Raw genomic sequence first — 6,716 nt, forward strand, 5'->3', positions numbered from 1 at the left:
ACCCTCCAACTTGGGAAACAAGTCTTCAAACTTTGCAGGACTAAAGGAGAGGATTTACATGCTAACTCCATAAAGTTTCAATTCAAATGGATAATTGGAGACGTTAGTCGAGCGGCTTGGAAAATGATAACACTCTCCAAAGCTCTTACTGAGGTCCCCTCTTTATTGCTAGTCTGTGTACATTATGTTTTGTTTGGGCTTGTTTGTTGTATTATTGCAGGTGTCTGGAGTAATATATTAGCATTCTTCAACAACAAATACATAGACAAGAGCACAACAACATCTTCCAAGCATCCTGCAACTTCTAAGCCTCAGCAGGGCAGCAGGTGCAGGGTAGGGAGTAACTTGTGGACTTGTCCAAAGCCTCCCAAACTTTGCAGGATGGTAGCATATATGTTTTTGATAAGACCCAAGAAATTTCAGCCCAAACGGATAATTTTAGACGTTAGGCGAGCGAGCTTGAAACAATCAGCTGTCTTATCCTTAAAAAGGAAGAATTTTGCTAAATGGAAGCTCCAACTTGGGAAACAAGCCTTCAAACTTTGCATGGCTAAAGTGATGAATATATATGCAAACCTCAGGAAGTTTCAGCTCAAACGGATAAGTGGAGACGTTAGTCGAGCGACATGGAAAATGCTAACAGGCTCCAAAATCCTATTTGAGATCCATTCCTCTCTACTAACCTGTATAGGTCTTTGCTTGTGTTTGGTTATTTGCTGTGTATTTGCAGGTTGTTGGAGACTTAAACCAACATGCTTCAACATCAAATACATAGAGGACAACACCTGCATCAACTCAACACATGCAGCAGCCCAACACCTGCAACACCTGCAGCAGTTCAACACCTGTTTGCTTTGTTGCTTGTCTTTGGTTGACTGTTCTTGTTTATCTTTGGTAGTGTGGCTTGTTGGTTCTGATTGTCTGTGCAGGTACTCCAAGAAGTTGAACCTGATCACAACAAAGGACACTTGTGTAACTGATACCAACAAACACCATAATCACAAAGAAAGCAACAAGAAGATGTACACTTGCTTGAGACCTCTTCTATTAACCTCAGCTCCTTCCTTGCTGGTTCTTGTTTGTTGGGTAGATGCAGATGTCAGGATGGACTCATCAACATGTGCTCCCAACACCTACATAGAACACATCACAGAGACAACCACCAAAACAAATACCTTTACTAAGAGGCCTCCACAAGGACTATGCAGAACTTCCAGCTGGTTCTTGTGTTTGTTTGGTTGTTTGCATTTGGCTGATTGTTTTGGCTTAGGGACATCAATAACTGGGGAACTATTCCATCATAAGTTGGAGTTGATCACCAGGACTTCACAGACACAATCCCATAACTTCCAATCCAGCTTTTGGCCTTGTTCTCCTCCATCTTTTTGGACATGGCCTTTGTCCACTTATGCAGGCCCTCTTTGGAACTGCTATGAGGGCTGCAAAGTCTTGGGGCTCCTATGGAGCAGCCTTCCATCCACATCCTCTATCAACACTCCACAGCAACAACTACACCAACTTGCAACACACAAGGAACATGGATGCAAAAGCCTGCAGCTCTCTTTGCTTGGGAGGTTTGTTGGTTGTGTTTGTCTATGCAGGTACCCCAGATGCAGCTCCCTCCTTGAATCTGTATTGAGCCCCAATCATCCTCAGCTACATCATTGTAACTGGCAGTCCCCCTTTGGAAAAAAGGCTGCAGTAACCTGGGGCTGCCATGAAGCAACACAATTAGCTTGCCAACCACATTCTCCATTATCAACACACCCCAGCAACAACTCCATCCACCTGCAGCAGACAAGATATATATACAAGTTTGTGTGCTTTGGTTTTCTGTGCAGGTACTCCAAGAAGTCCAACCACCTCAAAACAAAGACCAACAAGCAGCCTAGGGAAACTGCAGCAATCAGAACATGCAGATTAGCAGCCTTGGGTTTGTTGTTTTTGTTTTTGTTTGTCTGTGCAGGTGCAAACCATCAACATCTGCAACAGCTCCACCAACTTGCAGCAGACAAGGAACAAATACAAGCTAATGGCACTAGCTACAGCAGCTTGCACACCTCTTTGGTTGTATGTTTTGTTGGTCTTGTTTGGCTGTGCAGGCTGAACCATTTCAAAGCAAGGACCACCAAGCATTACAATGGTAGCAACAAGGAATTTGTGCAACAGAATTCTTGGAACTGTTCTTATAATTGTATGCTTGCTTGTTTGTTTGCTTCTTTGTTTGTGCAGGTTGTTGGAGATACAGCCCAGAAGGAACTTCAACACCCTCATAGACAACATCCAAGAACCAACAACAATATCATGAGCAGCTGTAAAAGGTTACACCTACATCAACTCCATATACATACTGTGAGAACACAACACCAAACAACTACTCAGCCACACACCAAACAACAACTCAACCACAGAGCTGAAGCTGAAAGTGCAGAATTGAAAGCTGAAGTTCAACAGCATCAGCAACAACAGATGCCAAAACCAACACACCCATGTACAACAACCTCCAGACTTGGTTGCTTGTGTATGTTTATGGTTTGGGCTGTCTGTGCAGGTGCAAGTCTGCAGCAACCATACATTTGGACCACCATGCAGGTGTTCAAACGCAGCTACACTTTCTTCCACAACATATCAAAGGCTGTTGGCTACTATAGCTCCATATACTTCCTATCCTTTCAACCTCCATAGCTGGTAATCATGATGCTGATACAAAGGCACACTTCACCTGGATTTACTTGGTACGACAAGACTAAAAGGAGCAAAGATGAAAGGAATTTCCCATCCCATGCGAGATAGAAGTTTCGTATGCTTGTTCTTCTTCAATGTAGCTATGTCTGGTACGTAGCATAGTTGAATAGGACTAGTGTAGGTTACTTTTCTTTTTTCTCATGGAAGGGGAGAGTCTCCCTCATTTATGCTTTCATAGTTGAATTGTACCGGGAGGAGTCCTCTCACAGGTTTAATGCTTTCTAGTTATAGTTAGTTTCCTTTTTGTATCGGGGATGAGTTAGCCGACCTTAATAGGTTAGCCGACTTATGAACCACCATAGGATCGGAGGTAAGGTTTATGTCCCCCTCCTTGTATTTTTATTTTGATTATTTATGTTAAGGCTTGGGGGTGTTGCTTAACCCCTGACTGTGCACGAGAGGTGGGAGCCTCGTGTAGGGTCTGTTCCCGTAAAAAAAAAAAAAAAAAAAAAAAAAAAAAAAAACTGAACCCTGAACCCTGAACCCCGAACCCTGAACCCTGAACCCCGAACCCCGAACCCTGAAACATAGTTCGGACATAGCATCGTCCATTTCATTGCTAACTATGTTACTCCACAACAATCAAAAGCTTCTTATATGAAGGTGATGTAATATGAACTCTTCATCAATGTAAGTGTTGTTAAGGAGGTGCTCATGAGTTTTATATTGTGGCATGGTATTGATACCATCAGAAAAGCATTAATAGGGTCAACTCTGCCAATATATCAGCAGAGTATAAAATATTTTTTTGTTACAACTGAAAAGTAATGATATTACTATTTGTGAAACTTCTTATAATATAGGGGGATTACATGATAAGCTTTGTTGGGGGTAAACAAAAATCCTTAATTGGATCAAAATGTAGAGGTGTATATTGTTTTAAGTGATAAAAAATAGAAGGGACAAGAAAAAGATTTTATTATGTTTTTCTTCCTTTCCCCCCCCCCCCAAAAAAAAAATAGGCCTTTCTTGCTTAACCTTGATTTTAAGACATAGCAATCCAGCTGGGTCATTTTGTCAGACAACCATCTTACAAAGTCAATACCTTATCAGAAATACAGATCTTTTTTTTCTCATCTTCCTTTTCTAGATTCTCCAATTCTGAATGACACTCCTATGGTATTCATATTCCACTCATGGGCATAATCCTAACGCTTATCACTTACCAAATGTTTTGGCTTTGAATTTGAAATGAATTGTATCTTCTGATTAATGCTGCATATTCATATCACTAAAGTTTTGTTTTTCTAATAGAGCCTATGTATATCATGTGGTTTTATTCTTTATTAAATATTAGTTGACCATAAAGTTGAAACGAAATAAAGGGAGTCATAGGGATATTGAGTGGCGGATCCAGAATTTCACTAAGGGGGTTCAAAAAATAAAAATGTAGTGCTTGGAATTTGAATTTGGAACCTCAAAGTAAATTTTAAACCCCCAAAACCACTGACTCAACCTATAGTCTTGTGTTCAGAGGATTCAAAATCTGTATATACACACTAAAAATAAAAGAAACACCTTGAATATACGGTGTAATTTTTTGCCGACAGAGTTCGGGTGAACGCCCTCGCCCCTGGGGATATTACTATTGCAGTTTACGAATCACGTGTCTTTCTTTGTTTCGTCAGGACCTATTATTTTCTTACAACATTGCAGTGGATAGATCCAATGAGATGACGAAAGTGCTGGGTAAATCTGCTGCAAGTGTGGGTCTCCGCCTTCCTGATGTTTATCAGTCTTGAAAGTTGGTAAGTTTTCACTCTTTCCTTTTCCATTTACTTGTCTATGTGAAAGTGGGGTAAATGATGGTGCCTGTCCCTTTTTCTCTGGTTACCACCTTGTTATAGTCCCCATGATAACTTCTACAGTTCCAATTCCCCTTTGGACTTCTCGCTCCTCGAGCTCGGGGGTGATTTGCCCTGCGGCTGCATCTGTGATTTCCTTCTCTCCTCCATTCTTAAAATAATTCCCAGAATATTGTGTTCAGAATAACGTTTATGTGGCTTTCCTCTTCTCTTTTCATTTATTATTTTCCTTTTTCTCCTTTTCTTTTGGTTTTCTTGTTTCTGGTCCAAATTCATATGATGGAACTCTCTGCATGTATTCCTTTATGTCGAAAGTTAGAAGCTCTAGCCATAGCAGTTTGATTTTGTTCATAAGAATTAAAATTATAGATTGTCAAAAAGTTCCCTTCTCATAACAGGTGAAGCTTAGAAAGTCCATATGTGCCCGGAACTAAGAATCCAGGGAAATTAATCTTCACACTTGTTAATGTAAAGAGACATCATTTGACCACAGAAACTATGTCATACTTTCTTTCATTTCTTGCACTAGGCCGTTATTTATCTAATGTCTAGCTTAGAGTTGGCCAAAATGATCCAACTTCTCCACAACTGTCACCAACAGGTCCAAGATCAGTAGATAACAGTTAATTGATGAGAATTCCATTTTCTGATTTATACTTAGTCTTCTTAATTTTGCAGTGATTCCAAATTCCTATTGGATGTCTCTTTTCCAGCAATGTGGTTGGGATCTGAAAATACTTTCTTTTTGAACCTCTAAGGAATAGTTCAACCTAGTGCTACTATGGCAAATTGAGTTTAAGAGCACAGATTGCTAGTTGGCTCATTTAGATAGAATTTAATGTTTTGGAATCTGCAATGCTTGTAATCTTCTATTTCTACGACTCACAGGCTTTTGTTTATACTTGGGTGGTTGTATTGGATGGTGAAGTGAAATTGAGTAATCCGGGTGGTTCATGGGGGTTTGGATCTATGATGTTACTGGACATTGTAATGGTTCTTGTTCTGCAAAGAGCTCGATGTATCTTGGTTTGAATGTGGACCTTTCTCTGATAATTAACCCTTGTGAAATGTGAATAGTTTTCTTGAATGAGCTATGATCTTATACACAAATGATGTAGTTACCTATGTTAAGCATCACTGCTTTACTAATAGCAGTGGATCATTGGAAATGAAAGTGATCCCAACTCTGTCAACTTATGTACTCCAATTACTTTGCAAATTTTAGGGGCCATTTGCGTTGGAGAAAATGTGTAAAAATTAACCTTCCATATTCATTCATTTGTCACTTGTATTTCTATATCAGTCTCTATATACTTTGACATCTAATAGTCTTTGAAAAAAAAGAAAAAAAGAAAAGAAATTCAATCAGGTCAGTATTCAGTAATAATATAGAACAAGCTTTTAAATCCCTCTATGATACACATTTTCTCACATTCTTGGTAGCTACTTTTGTATCACGTCGTTTCCATTTATGTTACACAATTTCTCAAACTCTTTTTTGGTTTGCAGCACATGTATCACGTCGAAGGTGGTTTCAGATAATTCTAAGAGGCTGAAAACTGAAATTAGCCCTATAGCCTAGACAATAGCAACGACTTGGAAGAACCTCCTTCCCATATAGGGCTGAAATACTTGGCAAAAGCATATGAATTGTGCGGTTTCGTTGGGAATTCTGATGTTACAGGGTTTAACTTTTGTTTTAAACTATAGTCTGGGGAAAAATAAACTTGTCCTAATGCTCTGAGTAGCTTATTTTGTTCCAATTGCACATGGCTCGACAAACTTACTTTTATAATCTCTTTAGCCTGTGCAAAAATTCATCCTGCAGCATATACTTTCATATATCAGTCTCATTCTATTTGTGGGAAGTAGAGGATACAATCTCTTCCACATGGTGGTGTCTGGACTGACTTATATAAACCTCAATTATTTCACTGGATATTTGATACCTCGATGGTCAGTTTGGATTTTCGGTTTGTTCATTTTTATTAACCAAAATCGAACCATACTAATTTGGGTCATTCACACTAATGCCTCTATTTTGGAGTGGTCTTTTGGGGTGGTATGTTATTTTTGTCCTTCAATACTTTAAGCCAAAAAAAAGTGGATGAAAATATCCTTGATACTGAAATAGCAAATTACTTTTTTTTGCTTGGCATTAATTTA

General features: G+C 39.2%; 1 long non-coding RNA gene across 1 annotated transcript; it reads left to right on the plus strand.

Annotated features, from left to right (window-relative positions):
• The first annotated feature begins 4,350 nt into the window (after nucleotides 1–4,350).
• LOC129885233 (uncharacterized) lies at nucleotides 4,351–6,498 on the plus strand. The gene is made up of 2 exons (XR_008766074.1): nucleotides 4,351–4,493; nucleotides 6,060–6,498. It is a non-coding gene; the product is annotated as an uncharacterized LOC129885233 (long non-coding RNA).
• The last annotated feature ends 218 nt before the right edge of the window (nucleotides 6,499–6,716 follow it).

Source organism: Solanum dulcamara, chromosome 4 (genome assembly GCF_947179165.1).
Source record: "Solanum dulcamara chromosome 4, daSolDulc1.2, whole genome shotgun sequence".
Taxonomy (NCBI): domain Eukaryota; kingdom Viridiplantae; phylum Streptophyta; class Magnoliopsida; order Solanales; family Solanaceae; genus Solanum; species Solanum dulcamara.